Here is an 18,326-nt window from a genome sequence, read left to right on the forward strand (position 1 = left end):
AAGGTGCACACGGGCCTGGGGAGCTCTGGGCTGGCTGCTGGCCACTCTCTACACTCTTTCCCTGCCCTCAGCAACATCCCAGGGAGTGGTGGCTGGAGCAGTGCAGGGCCCCGGGGTTCTCTCCCTCAGACACAGAGGAAATCCTCTCTAAAACCCCGGGGAAAACTGCAGCAGGCAGTGACACTGGTATCCATCCCTCCCTCCCTCTGTCCCTCCTGCCCTCCTTCTGCGGCGACAGCTCCCAGATCCCAAGGGCAAACAGCCAGGCCCTCTCAGGACACACTGGAGCCTTGCTCTCCCCCTCTGTCCTTTCCCCACCGTGGGCACCCCGTGCAGTCACTGCCAGGTTTCAGGACATGTCTCCCATGGAGGGACCCCAGCAGGACTGCTCAGTGCCCTGAGCCTGCTCGGGATAATTCCCCTGGGCTGTGCTGCTCTAGTCCAGGCTGTGCCCGCACTGCCAAGCAGCAGAGAGGGCAGCTCAAGCCTCAGCAGGGCTCAGGCCCAGAGGCACAGCAATTACCTCCTGTGCCTGTGCCTGGCATGGCCTCCCTTCCTTCAGCAGAGGCTGGCACGGAACCACTGCTTCCTCCGGGAAATGCTTCCTTCTGCACAGGCTCTCCTTTCATTTCTGGAGAATGAAAAAGAGACAGCTGGATCAGATGGAAACATTCCTCATTGGGAATGGGCCATGGATCCCATCCCGCTGTGCCGGGAACCATGCTTTCAGATGTGCAGCCAAAGCCCCCGGCTGCTGAATCCCAGGGGAAGCATGAAGCAAATGCACCCACCTTGTCCTCCCTGCAGCATTTTCTTCAGCACTTGCCTCGTCTGTTTGGATGGTTCCAGGCATATCTTCTCTGTTGTGTCTTGCATCTTCCTCTTTGGAGGAACTTAGAGAAAAATATTTCCATTTCCCAGGAATGCATCCCACAAAAGCAGGGCTCAACTTGTGGGGTCAGCAGGGACACACTACTCACCCCTGCCATGGGGGCTGGTCTTGTTGGCAATAACCACCAAAGGACGTATGAATCTCCTCCCTGCAGACAAACCTGTAACTCAACAGCCACAGAAGCTTCTGCCATCTCTGCTGATCTGCACGGGCACCACTGAGCCGCAGGAGCGGTGAGGGGATCGCGCAAGGCGAGGGCACACACGTGCATGGTTCTGTGCTGGCACCTGCAGCGATGCCTCCCTGGCCCAGCTTTGGGCTCTGAGCTGGCAGCTCTCCCAGGGGAAAGGCCTTGACCTACCCTCAGCATCTCCCAGAGCCTCAGTCCTGGACGTGTCTTGGGAAGCTGCACCACCTTCACCAGCAGGTTCAGCTGCAAAGAAAGACAGGACAGAAGACCTGTAAATCCACCAAGAGAAACACCAGCCAAACCTCACTAAACAGTCACCACTACTCCTTGAAGTAAAATAGACTGATGCATGTTAATACCTAAGCTTGTAAGCTATAAATCCCATTGTTAGGAGAAGTAAAATATTTTATTTTAAACTGTATTGTTCATGAGGTTCTTTTAAGTGAACTGAATATTTAAGGTGTGATATGCAAATTTATTTCAAAAAATAAAATATTTTAGTGCTTTTGTTATAACAGACAAAAGAAATAGAAGTAAAAGCTAATGAAACAGTGTAAAGAATATATTAGAACAATAATATGATTCGTGAAAAATTGGAAAAAAATTAAGTATATAAGATACAAACCAGATTTAAGTTCCAAGAAACACTAAAAGTAACATTAAATCAGATAGGATATAACAAAAGCCGTTAGATATTTAATAAGGATCAAATTAAAATAAAGGAAAACAGCCAAGTATAGCTGAAAGAAAGAGAAGTGTACAGACTAATTACAACTTTAGAGCTAAAATGTCAAAGAAATAAAACTATAACAATTAGAAATAAGCAGATGCTATCCTAAATCCTGAAAAACAATTTAAAAGGCTCTTATAAATCTTATGATGTAAATACTGAGAATGAGACGAATGACACCAGTGACTAGATCCCAAGGTGTAAGCTCTGCTACCAAGAAGATACACATCTTGGCCCTTTGGCTGCAACCCAAAGGGGCTTTGAGAGAGCTAGAGTGTTAAAACTGCAGAGGATTATTGTCACTGTATTAGTCATCCAAGCCCAAAAAGAATGAGCCATATGCACACTCCCAAGTTAGTGTAGTACGCTATAATTTTAACAAATTCAGAATGTGCACTATGAGTAGTAAAAGACACTGGAATAAAGAAAATGTGAAACATAGCAAAAAGAATAAAATGGCAAAATTTGTAAGCAATATATTAAAACTTTTTGTTCTGGAAGAGCTAGAGAAGAAATAAATCCTGAGAGTAGAATAAAGCAAATTGCTCAAGAATTAGAAAACAAGAACATGAGACAGTTATAAAGACACATTTTAGCAGGCAACATAAGAAAACATGAAAAACTTATTTTACAAATATTACCAGCCTTAAACGACTATGGAGTCAAAATATATCTAAAGTACAATAAGCACATGCATTGATATAAAAAAATATAATTGACAATCCAAAGAAAAGAAATTAAAGATTTAGAAGAATCTACCTTATGAGAAGAGCTGTTAATTTTATACCCTGACTAGTAGTATGAAAGTGTAGTTGTCAAGTTTTATAAATACTAAACATAAAATTAGAAAATAAGTAAGCTTTGTCAAAGTGTACCCTAAAAGTACAAATTTAATAAATTAATAGAGAAAGGGAGGGATTCTGATAGATTGTATGCACAAATTCATGCTCAGACTACAGTAATCTCGCCTAATGAAAATCCTAGCATAACAAAGAAGGGTTCAGGGCAATCAACATGCACCAAAATCCTAGCCTGAATATTCGTCCCCAGAAATGCTGATTCCAGAAGATTATTTCTCTGACCAAACCTCAGCAATGTGCATTCGATTTGCATCATCTATAAGATAAATGTGTGCCTCCTAGAATGCATATTGCATTTTCCTCTAACAAAGTGAATCTTTTACCAGTTTTGGGGAAACTCTCAGCAAGAGCTGCAGCAAGAAAGGAAAAAATACATGAATATGCAAAAAGGATAAAAACAACCATAAGAAACAGAAAAACTCCTGCCCTCCACACCGCTTGGAGCTTGGAAATGACCAAAAAAACTTTGAGAGAGCTGTCCCTTCGTGATGCACAGGGGAGAGAAATGCCCCACCTGTCTCATCTGACGCTGTTAGCCTGCTTCAGGGCCAATCTGATATTTGCTTCTAGATTTTCTACGACTGAATTTTAATTATGGAATAAATTCTCCTTATTAATCAAAAAAAGCTAATTCATTTAAAACATGCGGGACTCCTGGAACCCTCATCAGGCAACCCAAAATATCCCTTTGTGCCTCTTCAGGTCCAGGCCCAGATGATCCCCCAGAAGGAAATGTGCCCTCAGCCCAGGGACGCTCAGCATGGGCTCCCCCATCCCCTCGGGGCCCCGCCGCTGGGCACAGCAGCCCCTGCCTGGCTCCTGCCTGCCCACACCGTGGCCATCCACGGCTGCTCCTGGGCATGGAGCTCAGCCACTGCTGGTGCCGGGTGGGCTTTGCTGCTGCTATCACCCGGACATAACTGTGAAAACTCCAACTCTTTATTTGAATATAAAATGTGGGCCACGCCCTGCCCTGCCAGGCAAGGGCTGCCCACCTTCAGTCCTGGCCGGGGAACAGGACCAGGGGGCTCAGGGGCAGAGGTTCTCGTTGAGGAGCGGTGGGTTTTGGGATGGCCTTGTGACACTGCTGCAGCCATGGCAGGGCAGATAGGGGCAGAAGTGGAGAGCTGAGGTCATGGCTCAAATTCTTGCTGCCTGCGTTGTTAGGCTGCTCTTCTGGAGATGGAGAGGAGCACCTGTGAAGAGAGGAGGTGGCTGACGCCCCAGCTGCCAGTGGCACACAGGGACCCTCCTGCACAGCTGGGCCCAGTCCTGGCCTCCACGGCTGCTCCTGGACATGGAGCTCAGGCAGTGCTGCTGCCAGGTGGGCTTTGCTGCTGCTACCTCCCAGGCACTCGCGTGACAGCTCCATCTCTTTATTGCAGCAGAAGAGCTGATTTGGGAAGTGCTGTGCTGCCCCATTTCTTCAGCCCCACTAGCTGCCCACACCCACAGTGGCACTGGGCCGCCCCCAGAAAACTGTCGAATCTGGGCTGTGGCTGCAGGGCACAGCTGCTCTACAGCACAGGTGGACTGCCTTGGGGGTAGGACTGCCCTGAGGGTAGGGACAAGGAACAGGGTGAGGTCTGCTCTATGTTTTCCTAAGGTGATTACTCTACAGACCATCAGGGGCAAGCCAACACTGCACTAAAGGCATACACCAACTTACAAACTTGGCAGGGTCCCAGGGGAGGATCCAATCTTTAGCCAATTGGGAGAAACTGAGGGTGGAACACCAGGCGGGGAATACAAGGTTTAAACCAATTGGGGATTACAGGGGAGGGGAAGAACTTAAACAAACCAATGGGCTTCCGAAGGATACAAAATTGATAGGAAAATTTCTAGAGCAAGGGGCAGGCTTGGAGAGGGACTGACATGCAATGGGAGGAGGAACAGTGAACAAGAGGGCAGGTCTTTGGGGAGATGGACAAGTGGAGCAAAACCAACACATGGGGTAAAGGAACAAGCCCTTGGTAATAAAATATGCTATAACAATAGAAAATAAGGGGAGGGGTATAAAACTGACTGCTAGGACCGAATTACAATCAAAGACATGAACTGCAGTGCCGAAACTCTGACTTGAGGTTCAGTTGAGCACTTCCAAATAATTTCCTGGCAGAAACAGATAGCCAGACTTGCCCTTATCACATGCAAACAGACGGTTCCCCAACAGCAACCCATTCTGAGGCTCTTCTGGGCATGGGAAACACGTGTTGTGGTGCCGGCTGCATCTGTGGGAGCAATGGAGAGTGTGAGCCCGTGCTGTGCTGCACTGCTGAGCTGGCAGCACAGTGGATACGGGCAGGACGTTCTCTGTTTCCCCCAGAGCTGGGGCCTGCAGGCACCTTGCCGGCCCTTGGCACAGGCTGTGCCAGCCAACAAAGCCCAGCAGGCCGGGAGGAGAGCCCGGGGGCAGCGCAGCTGCTTGGGCAGTGGCTGCTGCCAGGGACACGGGCCAAAGCCATCCCTGAGCAGCCACTGCCACCCCTGGCCCTCCCTAACAAATTCTAGGTTACATCTGTGAATTGCATGCTACACTTTCCTTCATGTTTTTCCCAATACCAGGAAGTTTCTATATATAGTAATGCCCTTGAGAATCTCTGATTATTTCAGGTTGGTTTTTTTTCTTTTGTTTGGTTTTTTTTGTTTTGTTTTTTGTTTTGGTTTTTTTTTTTTTAATTGAGACAGATGAAACAGCCTTATTGGTTTTAGTTTTGGCAGGTCTGTTTTTTTTCTTTGCATGATGGTTTACTTATTATCTACATTTAAGCTTGTTTTTATTTATGGGTTTTTTGTTCCCCAAGCAATTATTTTGACAGTCTTTTGTTCACTTCTTACTTAATGTTCCATAGATGAATAGTTTGGACTCTCTTTTTAGAGGAATATAAAGATCTCAGAAAGCTCTATTTTTAATTTTGATAACATTCTCTCTCCCCGCTCCTAGCTTTCACAATGATCGTTTTTGAAACATCACTGAGGATAGGTAGAGTTATTTGGGAAATAACCAATAGGCTTGGCTAAACCTGGGTATTGGATTATTATTTTCAGCGCTATAAACCTACATTGCTTCAAGGTTCACACCATGGTCCTGATTTGTGGCTCACCACATGGATGACTGTCTGAATTAAAAGAATGTTTGTGAGGCAGCTGAAGAGCTTAGACCTCAGAGATTAAAATTCCTGGGAGGAGGAGGTGGAGGAAGAAAGGATAAAATCCTGATTCAAAGGGTTTTTTCTCACTTCTAGTATGCCAGAAGTATGGTAGACTACACCTGTCTTCAAATGTCATTTACTTACAGAACAACTCTCTACAGTGTCAGAATCCAGGAGAAATGACTGAACACTTTTCCTCCCAATGCATCAGCTTTAATTCTAGTGAAAGGTAGGCCTTAATTACAGTCCGATTAGAGCAAATCAACACAGCAGTCTTGCCATGGTGAGAGTGGCAAGAGGAATTTGCTTGTGAACAGATGAATATGTCCCACTCAGTAATTAACAAAATTTGCCTTGACTTGGAAGAAAGTAGACAAGGTGCAATGCAGTATTTGGGTTTTATTCAGGGATAAATGGGGCAAGAAGCTGTAACAACTTAACCTGTTTTACAGAACACAAGTACTGATACGGCCAATAATGAACCCACATGAAGGGATCTTCAGGACATTCCTTTATTTCTCTAACCAGGAATGGGCAGCAAAATGCTGACATTTATCTGAAGTGGAAGCCGTGTTCCTCTCCTGTTTCTCCTTGAGCACACTGTGTGTTATTTGCAGACTTCACTGTCCAGCCCATCAATCCTCTCATGGCCAATTGCTAAATGGCACAAGTACCAAAATACAGGTGCCAGCACAATCAGCCCAGCACTAATGCAGCACTGCTTTGATGGTGCACAGGAGTACAGAATGGCTTGGGTTGGAAGGGACATTTAAAGGCCATCTAGTCCCAATGGCCTGCAGTGAGCAGGGACACCTTGAACTAGGTCAGGTTGCTCAGAGCAGGAGCTTGAATGTCTGCAGGGATGGATGTCCACTTCTCTGGGCAACCTGTGCCAGGGTTTCAAAAGCAATAGTGTAAAATATGTGCTTCTTTCATCTAGTCTGAATTGACCATCTTTTAGATTAAAAGACCCTCGGTCTGGTCACAAAAGGCTCTACTAAAAATTCTGTCCCATCTCTTTGCAAGCCCCCATAAGGCACTGAAAGGCAGCAATCAGGTGTCCCTGGAGTCTTCTCTCTTCCAGGCTGAACACTGCCAGCTCTCCCATCCTGTCTCCAAAGCAGAAGGGCTCCAGCCCTCAGAGCATTTTGTCCCTCCTCTGGACTTGATCCTTCCTGTCTTGGGGACCCACAGCAGGATGCAGTACTCTGTCGTGGTAGAGACTGAGACACTACAAAGCAACACACTCCATTTCCAGAAGGCTTCAAACCCTGTTTTTATTCTAACCTGCATGCCTTTTCTACATTCTTACAAAGCTCTTCTTGGAATAGGCCATTGCAGGTTTCTCTTATTTATCCTTCTTTCTTTCTTGGTTTCTCTGTCAATGACATAGAAAATTGGCAGAAAATTATTTCCAGGTTTAACGTGGATCCTCTTATCAAACATCTTGATGGCTCACAGAGGCCACTGTAAAACCTCCTCCACAGTACTCCAGGTGGGGTCTCACCAGAGCAGAAAGGTGGAATCACCTCCTTCAGCCTGCTGGGCACTCTCCTTTGGATGCACATGGCTGCCTCACGTCCAGCCTCTCTTCTAGCAGCAACCCCAAGTCCATCCTGGCAGAGCTGCTCTGCATCCCTTCATGCCCCAGCCTGTGAGATCAGCTGAGCTGGGACTGTGTCACAACCCTTGGGCAGAGCAGCTGGGCAGGATGAGCTCGCTCCCGAAGAAGGCAGATCCACCTTCCCAAACAATTCCACCCTGGCCATGATGTCAGAGCAGGCTCTGAGGTGCCAGAGCCCCGTGGTTGCACAGCAGCACAAGGAGCCAGCAGTCAGTCCTTGAGCACAACTGTTGCGGCAGCAGCGGCGGTGGCAGCAGCGGTGCTGACATTGGGACAGCGGTGTCAGGACAGCGGTGGCACCAAGAGCTGCGGGACTGGCAGAGGGCTAGGCACCATGGCCCTTGCTCTGCGCCTCCTACTCCTGCTGCTCCTGGCCGTGGCACTGCCTGCCAGGGCTGCCCAGGCTGCCAGGTTTGTTTTTACCCCAACTGGCTTCAGCAAGGGCATTGAAACAATGAGATTGAGTTGGATATTGGCTGAGTAAAGAAACTAATGCCACATCCACTGCAATCAGTGATATGCTGACAGATGTTACTAGTGTTAGACATGCTACCCATCAAAACAGGGCAGTGGTAGATTTTCTTTTACTGGCACATGGACACGGTTGTGAGGAATTTGAAGGATTCTGTTGCATGATCCTGTCAGAGCATTCTGAATCCATCCAAACAGCATACAAAAGCTGAAAGATTTGACAGCTCAAATTAAAGAAGATGGTCTGTCATACTTAGATGATTTGTTCCAAGAATGGAGCTTTGCACCTTGGCTAAGGGAACTCTGTAAGATAGGTCTATATGTGCAGAGTGTTTTGGTGGCCATACTAGTAGTGACACCTTGCAGACTTTGGTGCGACAAATGATGGAGAAAACTATCAAAGAAGTTTTTGTCATACAAGAGAGAAAAGTAGGAAATAGATTCACAGAAAGTTGTCAAAATCTTACAGAGATGGTAGATGAACGTATAGCCATAGAAAAAAGGTTTTGAATTAAAACCTTAGAACAGGCGACATTTTTCTAACAATGACTTGTAATTGTTATCAGACATGACTTATGCCCTTTGAACTGACTGGACTTTCACAGCATTAAAATTGCTGTGTTGTAATATAGCAATACTTAATGTGAGCAAAAAGGAAGCTTTAAGCAAGTAACAAGCAGATATATTATAGGAAATCTACAAAATGCAAGGGAGTTAATAAAGGAGACAGTTAGGAAAGTTTCTTTTTAGTTGAACCAAGAGGGGGAATTGTGGGAATCCATAAAATCTGAGGGTTTTGGGAAAGATGCAAAAGGCAAGCCTCAGTGACAGCAGAACTGCAATTAGAGCTAAAAAGTAATCATAAGATTTGTCAGCAGAAAAATTGTATAAGAGGTAGGCAAGTAAAGACTTAGAGAGCAATGGTCTATGTATTAACACTTGTCTAAAACAACTCCCTAACCTGCAGAAACGTCTATCTAGTTGAACGTGAGGAAGTTCTAAGCTTAATAATGGAGCTCTGTGCGTTGTATTTTAAGCAGATATTGTATTTGAAATAAGCATGCATTATTTTAACCAAAGGAATGTGTGCTTACATTAATTGGATGGAACTACTGTCAATAGGTTTTGGGTTTTGTGATTGGCCAGGAAACTTTTAAAGTAAGTTGCAACATTAAGTTCTTGGTCTGCTGCTTGGGATGTGAAATGCTTGCATCTTCCCATTGTCATAACTATATAATGAGACTGGTGCTGGAAAATGAAACGGCTCAAGGCACATTCCTGAGTAGTACTGTCCTGTTTGTGATTTCTACATAGATCCAGATCCAGCAATAAGGGGCAGCTGTCCAGCTGAGCCCAGCTGTGCCAGCAGCTCCAGCCATGCTGGGGAGCCTTGCCAGCTCTGGACCCTGCTGTGCAGGAGGGTCCCTGTGTGCCACTGGCAGCTGGGGCCTCAGCCACCTCCTCTCTCCACAGGGGCAGTTCGGGACAGGAGTTGAAAGACGGTGGCTGCACCTCACAACCAGACAGCATGAGCAGCTCCTCCAGCAGTAATAAGGGCCTGGACAGCCCTCTCAAGTGCTCTGTGAAGGGGACCCCAGAACAGCCATCTGCAAGGGAACCTCCTCCTACCCTGTAGATCCCACTGCCACCTGCTCTCCCCATGGGTCTCCCCAAGATGCCTTCATCTCTTTTTTGGTCTCCCTGTATCCTGTCCCAGCCATTTCTCAAGTTCTTCTAGAGACCCCAAGACTAGCCGAGCAGTCTCCAGCCCCTCCTGAGACCAACGCATCCCTTCCTCTGCCCCTGAGCTCCCTGGCCTTGCCCTCTAAACAACACTGGAGTTAAGCCCTGCTGCCCCGCCATTGGGCCATTGTGAGTCAGTGAGGAGCAAGGGGTGCAGCTACCTGAGTTGCTGCTGAGTGGCTGATTATAAGAGGTGTCTGGGGAGCGGGGCGAACAGGAGCGAGCAAACAGGGGTGTGGTGAGTCTCTGGGGCTTATACAAGGCAGTTTGCACGGCAGTTCCCACAGGCAGGGCAAACAGACAGGGTTGCCAACTTTCTTGCTAGTAAGGAGTCCTCTGTGTTGTTTGAGGTTTTTCTGCTGCCTGCTTGTGTTTGAGGTGTCTGTTAGTAATGGTCTCTACACGGTCACAAACTGTGGCTGGTATAAGTGTAAGTGAGTGAGTTGAGCCCTCCAAAAAGGATGTGTCTGTACAGACACATCAGAGCCCAGAATGTTTGAGCTTATTGGTGGCTTCAGGGATTGTTGTGGAGGAGACCTGCCTGCGGTGTGAACAGGTGAACGACCTCCTTTCACTGGTGGCTGAGCTTAGGGAGGAAGTTGAAAGGTTAAGGAGTATCAGGGAAAGTGAAATGGAAATAGGTTGGTGGAGCTGGGCCCTTCCATCTTTAAGGGAGGCCTCTGACCAAGAGACTGAGGACTTCTATGCCTCCCGCTGTCAGGCAATAGAAGGATGAAGAGGAGTGGAAATGGGTCCCCATTTGGGGAGGTAATAACAAAAACTCCTCCCCATCCCCATCATCCTGGCAGGTCCCACTACAGAATAGGTATGAGGTCCTGGAACTAAAGACCCAACTAGATGATTTAGAAGAAAACTGTCTGCCCAGTGAGCCCCCCAATTATGATTCATCTGTAAGATGGATCACTACCTCTAACATCAAGAAGAAAAGAAGGGTAATCGTAGTAGGTGATTCCCTTCTGAAGGGAACTGAGGGCCCTGTATGTCGATCAGACCCATCCCACAGGGAGGTCTGTTGCCTCCCTGGGGCCCGGGTACAAAATATCACTGAGAGACTTCCTGGGCTGATTCAGCCCTCTGATTATTATCCACTGCTGATACTCCAGGCTGGCAATGATGAGATTGAAAAGAGGTGTGTCAAGGCAATTAGAAAGGACTTTAGGGTACTGGGTCAGGTAGTTGATAGGGCAGGAGCACAGGTAGTGTTCTGCTCAGTCCCTTTGGTGGCGGAGGAAAATGATGAAAGAAACAGGAGAATCCGCATCACCAACAAATGGCTTAAGGGTTGGTGTCATCGGCAACATTTGGATTCTTTGATGATGGGGAAACTTTTACAGCATCTGCTCTGCTGGAACCAGATGGGGTACATCTCTCTGTTAAGGGCAAAAGGTTTTTAGCTCATGAACTGGCAGAGCTCATTGAGAGGGCTTTGAACTAGGTTTGAAGGGGGAAGGGGATGCAGCTGGGCTCTCTGGAAGCAGGCCCAAGGGTTGCAAGGCTAAGTTAGGGGTGAAGTCAGTAGCCCAGCTGAGATGCGTGTATACCAATGCACGCAGCTTGGGCAACAAACATGATGAGCTGGAGGCCATGGTGCAGCTGCAGAGCTAGGATGTAGCTGCCATCACGGAAACATGGTGGGATGCCTCACATGGCTGGAGCGCTGCACTGGATGGCTACAAGCTCTTCAGAAGAGACGGGAAAGGAAGAAGAGGTGGAGGGGTGGCCCTTTATATTAAGCAGACTTTTGATGCCGTAGCAATTGAAACTAAGGAAGCTGGAGTTGAATGTCTATGGGTAAGAATTAAAGGGAAGGCCAACAAGGCTGACACCCTACTGGGAGTCTGTTATCGTCCACCCAAGCAGGAAGAAGAGGTAGATGACTTATTCTATAAGCAGCTAGGTAATGTTTCAGGATCATCAGCCCTTGTTCTTGTGGGTGACTTCAACCTACCAGACATCTGCTGGGAACTTAATAGAGCAGTAAAGAGGCAGTCCAGGAAATTCTTAGAGTGTATGGAGGACAACTTTTTGTCGCAGCTGGTGGGTGAACCCACCAGGAGAGGGACTATGTTAGATCTGCTGTTTGCAAATAGAGATGGGCTGGTGGGAGATGTGGTGGTTGGAGGTCGCTTGGGGCAGAGTGATCATGACATAATAGAGTTCTCAATATTTGGTGAAGTCAGGAGGAGCACCAGTAAGACTCTTGCACTGGACTTCCAGAGGACAGACTTTGGCCTGTTTAGGATACTTATTCAGAGCGTCCCTTGGGAGGCAGCCCTTAAAAACAAAGGAGTCCAGGAAGGGTGGGCATGCCTCAAAACAGAGATCTTGAGGGCACAGGAACAGACTGTCCCTGTGTGCCGAAAGATAAGTCAGTGGGGTAAACGTCCAGCCTGGCTGGGCAAGGAGGTTTAGGAGGAACTTAGGAATAAAAAGAGGATGTATCAGCTTTGGAAGGAGGGTCAGGTCTCTAAGGAAGTATTCAAGAGGGCTGCTAGAGCATGCAGGAAAAAAATTAGGGAGGCCTAATTAGGGAGGCCAAGCTCAGTTGGAATTTAGAATGGCGACTTCTGTAAAGGATAATAAAAAATATTTTTACAAATACATTAATGCTAGAAGGAAGGGTAAGACCAGCCTTTCTTCTTTACTGGGCAAGGGAGGGAACTTAATATCTGCAGATGAGGAGAAGGCAGAAGTGCTTAATGCCTACTTTGCCTCAGTTTTTAGTGGGAAGTGGACCTGCCTTCAAGACACCTGTCCGCCTGGGCTGGTTGATGGTGTCAGGGAGCAGAATGGTCCCCCCCATTATCCAAGAGGAGGCAGTCAGAGAACTACTGAAATGCTTGGATGTTCATAAATCTATGGGACCTGACGGAATCCACCCCAGGGTAAGGGGAGAGCTGGCAGATGAGCTTACAAAGCCACTCTCCATCATTTACCAACAGTCCTGGCTCACTGGTGAGGTTCCAGATGACTGGAAGCTGGCCAATGTGACACCCATTCACAAAAAGGGCACAAAGGAGGATTCTGGTAATTATAGACCAGTCAGCCTGACCTCAGTACCTGGCAAAATAATGGAACAGTTTCTATTAAGTGCCATCACACAGAATTTATAGGATGGCCAGGGTATCAGACCCAATCAGCATGGGTTTAGGAGGAGTAGGTCATGTTTAACCAACCTGGTCACCTTCTATGACCATGTAACCCGCCTAGTGGATGCAGGGAAGGCTGTAGATGTTGTTTATTTGGATTTCAGCAAGGCCTTTGACACTGTCTCCCACATCATACTCCTTGATAAACTGGCAGCCCGTGGCTTGGACAAGAGCACTCTGTGCTGGGTTAGGAGCTGGCTGCATGGCCGGGCCCAGACAGTGGTTGTGAATGGTGCTGCATCCAGCTGGCGGCCAGCCACCAGGGGTGTCCCTCAGGGGTCTGTGCTGGGGCCAGTTCTGTTTAATATTTTTATTGATGATATGGATGAGGGTTTTAAATCTTTTATTAGTAAATTTGCAGATGACACTAAGCTGGGAGCATGTGTGGATCTGGTAGAGGGACGGAGGGCTTTGCAGAGGGACTTGGAACGGTTGGATGGATGGGAAGAATCTAATGGGATGAAGTTTAATAAGTCCAAGTGCCGAGTCCTGCACTTTGGCCACAATAACCCCCTGCAACATTATAGGCTCGGGACGGTGTGGCTGGACAGTGCTCAGGTGGAGAGGGACCTGGGGGTGCTGGTTGACAGTCGGCTGAACATGAGCCACCAGTGTGCCCAGGTGGCCAAGAAGGCCAATGGCATCCTGGCCAGTATCAGGAATAGTGTGGCCAGCAGGAGCAGGGAGGTCGTTCTTCCCCTGTACTCGGCACTGGTGAGGCCACACCTTGAGTACTGTGTCCAGTTCTGGGCCCCTCAGTTTAGGAGGGATGTTGAGATGCTTGAGTGTGTCCAAAGAAGAGCAACGAGGCTGGTGAGGGGCTTGGAACACAAGCCATACGAGGAACGGCTGAGGGAGCTGGGATTGTTTAGCCTGGAGAAAAGGAGACTCAGAGGTGACCTTACCACTCTCTTCAACTTCCTGAAGGGTGGCTGTGGTGAGCTGGGGGTCGGTCTCTTTCTCTGGGCAACAACAGATAGAACAAAAGGATACAGTCTCAAGCTGCACCAAGGGAGATACAGGCTAGACTTAAGGAGGGAGTTTTTCACAGCAAGAGTGGTCAAACACGGGATTCATCTGCCCAGGGAGGTAGTGGAGTCACCATCCCTGGATGTGTTTAAAAAAAGACTGGATGTGGCACTTTGGTGCCATGATCTAGTTGAGGTGCTAGAACATGGGATGGACTCGATGATCTTAAAGGTCTCTTCCAACCTAGAAATTCTGTGATTCTGTGATTCTATGAATCAGTAGGTGATGGCCCCTTCTTCTGTTGCAATAGAGAGATGGAGCTGCCACCCCAGTGTCTGGGAGGTAGCAGCAGCAAAGCCCACCCGGCACCAGCACTCACTGAGCTCCATGCCCAGGGGCAGCTGGGGATGGCCACGGTGTGGGCAGGCAGGAGCCAGGCAGGGGCTGCTGTGCCCAGCGGCGGGGCCCCGAGGGGATGGGGGAGCCCAGGGGGCAGGCAGCAGCATGGGGCTCCTGAGAACAAGCCACCCCATTTTGCCTTTGTTTTGAATTTTTAGAAATGAGAAAGTTTCAGAAATATTTTAAAATTTATTTATTGTAGAGAGACTACCCTAAATATTTATTCCTGAGTACTACAGAATTTAAGGACTTTTCAAGGACTAAGGACTTCACTCCTAAAGCAGTTTTAGAATCCTGAAAAAGCAACCCTATTTTATCTTCACTTCTAATTTTTAGAAATATTTAGAAATGCTTCTTGTAGAGACAGTTCACCACATGGTTCATCCCTTTTTCCACAATATGTTTCTATTTTTGAAAGTAGTCTTACAGTTCTGGAAAATTCTTTACACTTATACAATAAAAAATAAAGTGGCATTTCAGTGGTAATATTTACTCTGCAAAGAAGTAAGGCACCCTAAGACACCCAGCCTGCTGCAGAAGCAAAGATCTTTTCCCACAGGAACTTTGTACCTAGTCACAACCACATTATGTAAAACCTTTTCCCAGATGTTTCCTGGGATTCTTGACAAGCTCACCTCTTAGTCTTCAGAGGCAAACTTTGAGCACAGTGGGAATCTCTTCAAGTCACCATCTTTCTTTGCTTCTGCAAGAACTGCCTCAGTTCCAGAGCAGGGGCTTCTCTCAGCTTCCTGCTGCCCCCGGGCTCTCCTCCCAGCCTGCTGGGCTTTGTTGGCTGGCACAGCCTGTGCCAAGGGCCGGCAAGGTGCCTGCAGGCCCCAGCTCTGGGGGAAACAGAGAACATCCTGCCCGTATCCACCGTGCTGCCAGCTCAGCAGTGCAGCACAGCACGGGCTCACGCTCCCCATCGCTCCCACAGATGCAGCCGACCCCACAACACGTATTCCCGATGCCCAGAAGGGAATTGGTTTCTGCCAGGGAACACACTGCTGGCTAGAGTTAATGCCAAGCCTGGCTTTTCTATGGCATGCAGGGCATTGGGGGACCCCTGTAAGGATGGCACTTGGCCGGGGTCCCTCATGAGGCACACCAGCTGGAGGGGGGGTTTGTAGGTGTTGGGTTTTGCAGGAAGGCATGCAGGGCTTTGCGTCCTTTGTAAGTGGTGCACGAGGCTGGGGTTCCTCGTGAGGTTCTTAGGGGATTTGAGATCTCTTCTGTGGCATACAGGGGACTGGAGACATCTGTAAGGCTGGCAGGGGCTTGAGTACCTCGTGATTAACGTGGCTCTTTAGTGCTTGCCGTCAAGGCCTGGAGAGGAGCTGAGTCCTTCCTAAGGTGGGCAGGAGGCTGGGCTCTTTTGTGAGGCACACAAGGCTGCCCTGGGGTCTCTGCATTGGTGAACACGGATTCCCTGCCAGGCACACAGGGATATTTTGGGGTCTGTGCTGAGGGGTGCAGGGATCCCTCAGGAGGCACAAAGGAGTATTGATGGTCTCTACGAAGGTGTGCAGGGATCCCTCATGAGATGTGCAGCGGGGTTTGTCAGTCTCCTCAGCGCAGCAAAGGGCCACTCTGGGTGGAGGCTGTGCAAAGTGGGCAGAAAGCTTCCTGCCAAGCCTTGCGGCCGGCGGGCGGGCGGAGCCCATCCTTGGGGGTCGGGCAGGGCCTCTGGAGCCGCCGCGCCCTTGTCGGGCAGGTCCCGGCCCCGGCGGGGAAGGGCCGCGGCCCCGGGCTCCGGCGGCGCTGCCGAGCAGCGGCGGAGGCACAACAAGGGCCCCGCTCCGGCCTGGCCCTGTGCTGCAGCCGAGCACAGGGACAGCCACGGCCGCTCCCTGCGCCACAGGCAGCACCGGGGCTGCAGCTGAGGCCGTACCTGCTCCCGCTGAGGAAGGAGCTCCTTGCAATGCCCACTTCCCTAAAGCACGTGGGCAAGCCAGCATGGCATGGAGACGCTTCTGAACTGTGTTCCCATGGACACTGGGATCGAGAGATGGATTGACTGGAAGTCCTGGTCCGTCACTGTGTGAAGATCATGCTGAATGCTGGAGGCAACTTCTCCATGTCCCTTTGCTGACAGAACAATCACAGATTAGCAATTGTGGCCGAGAGCAGCCCCAGGGGCACGGGGCAGAGGCAGAGGGAGGTGGGGAGGAGAAAGAGCAGGGCCGAGGTTGCCCTTGAAAGGCAGAGGCGCTCTGGGGCCCGCTCCTGGCCAGGGACCCTGCCCAGAGCCGTGCCCTGCTGGCCGGGGCCTTGAGGGGCAGCTGTCCAGCTGGGCCCAGCTGTGCCAGCAGCTCCAGCCGTGCTGGGGAGCCTTGCCAGCTCTGGGCCCTGCTGTGCAGGAGGCTCCCTGTGTGCCACTGGCAGCTGGGGCCTCAGCCACCTCCTCTCTCCACAGGAGCACCTCGGGACACGAGTTGGAAGACGGTGGCTGCACCTCACACCCAGACAGCGTGAGCAGCTCCTCCAGCAGCAGGAACGGTCTGGACAGCCCTCTCAAGTCTTCTGTGAAGAGGACCCCAGAACAACCAACTACGAGGGAACCTCCTTTTACCCTGTAGATCCCACTGCCACCTGCTCTCCCCATGGGCCTCCCCAAGCTGCCTTCATCCATTTTTTTCTCTCCATCTGTCCCTTCCCAGCCAACCCGAGTTCCTCTAGAGACCCCAGGACCAGCCCAGCACCCTCCAGCCCCTCCTGAGACCAACACATCCCTTCCTCTGCCCCTGAGCCCCCTGGCCTTGCCCTCTAAGTAACACTGAAGGTGACACCCCACCCCACCACCCCACCCCCCCCGCTTGCAGGGTAGGCAATGGCCCCTTCCTCTGTTCAAATAAAGAGATGGATCTGTGTTCTGGTTTGAAAGCAAAACCAGTGAGCGACTCCAAGTCAGAAATACAATTTTTTTGGAAAAGGGGGAAAAAACCCTCAAAACACATGCAATAATACAAAAGAAAAACCACTGACAGGGTCAGAATACAGCCTGACACCCTGCTAGTTGGGGTGGTGGTAGCAGTCCAGATGAAATGGACTTGTGGAAGTGGTGATCCTGTAGAAACAATCTGGTAGCTCTCATCCTCTGGAAAAGCAGTGGGTAAGGGCGGCGGTTCCTCTGGGAATCCAGTGGAAAGCCTGCTTGTTGTGTCCCAAAACCCAGATTATATCCAGCTGGGGATGCTTAGCTCCTCCCCCATGGGCAGAGCATCTCACAGTGGGCTGATAACATTCTGCCTCATGCTGTGGGTCCTTGATTAGCCATTAAACAGAAATGGCTCTGAGAGGGAGTTATCTTTGAGTCATGTGGCAAGACATTGATGGGCCCATTAACAGGAGATAAGGAAGAAACAATGCCCCTCCTGGTTTCAGCAGCTCTTCAGGATGGGATTAGAACACATTTTTATATTGTAACCTAGGACATAATCCACCCCCTATTCTATTACCATCTATACCCAAACTAATATCCTCTTACTATATTTATGTGTATATATATATATATATATATATATATATATATATATATATATAATATAAAATGAAACTTTACACACAATTGTCGCTTAAAATTAGGTTAGATTTTCTTGTGGTACACAACGGCTTTCCTTGTCCTTCTGCATTACCGAGCCAGTGCAACCAGGTCCTTGAGCAAAAAAATCGCACAGATGGGTTTGGCCCTGCTTGCAGTGGGATTAATCCAAACAGTCTTTCCTAAAATACCTTTCATGTGTATCACAGGAACTTTGTCTCCATCCCCTGTGTGCAGGGGTTCAGACTGGGCAGCACCAGGATTGATAGGTCCTCAGGTGTTGACCATCCAGATGGCTTTTGCTAAGTTCAGTTCCCAGTTCCTGAAGGTTCCTCCACCAAGTGCCTTCAGGATAGTCTTAAGTATTCCTTTGCATGGTTCAACTTTCCCGGCAGCTCGTGCATGATAAGGAATATGATATCTCCTTTCAATACCATCTTCTCTGGCCCAGGGGTTGATAAGCCTTTTCTTGAAATGAATTCCATTGTCTGACTCAATTCTCTCAGGGGTGCCTTGTCTCCACAGGATTTGCTTTTCTAGGCCCAAGATGGTGTTCCAGGCAGTAGCATGAGGCACAGGGTAGGT

The 18,326-nt window shown here is 48.9% G+C and overlaps 1 protein-coding gene and 1 long non-coding RNA gene across 2 annotated transcripts in view; both read right to left on the reverse strand.

Moving 5' to 3' along the window:
- Window positions 1-18,326, reverse strand: part of LOC135308305 (uncharacterized) — a 624,983-nt gene that overhangs the window by 533,186 nt on the left and 73,471 nt on the right. The gene's annotated exons all lie outside the window — the stretch shown is intronic.
- Window positions 1-18,326, reverse strand: part of LOC135307523 (uncharacterized) — a 73,953-nt gene that overhangs the window by 14,793 nt on the left and 40,834 nt on the right. The gene's annotated exons all lie outside the window — the stretch shown is intronic.

This window comes from Passer domesticus, chromosome 9 (genome assembly GCF_036417665.1).
Source record: "Passer domesticus isolate bPasDom1 chromosome 9, bPasDom1.hap1, whole genome shotgun sequence".
NCBI classification, from domain to species: domain Eukaryota; kingdom Metazoa; phylum Chordata; class Aves; order Passeriformes; family Passeridae; genus Passer; species Passer domesticus.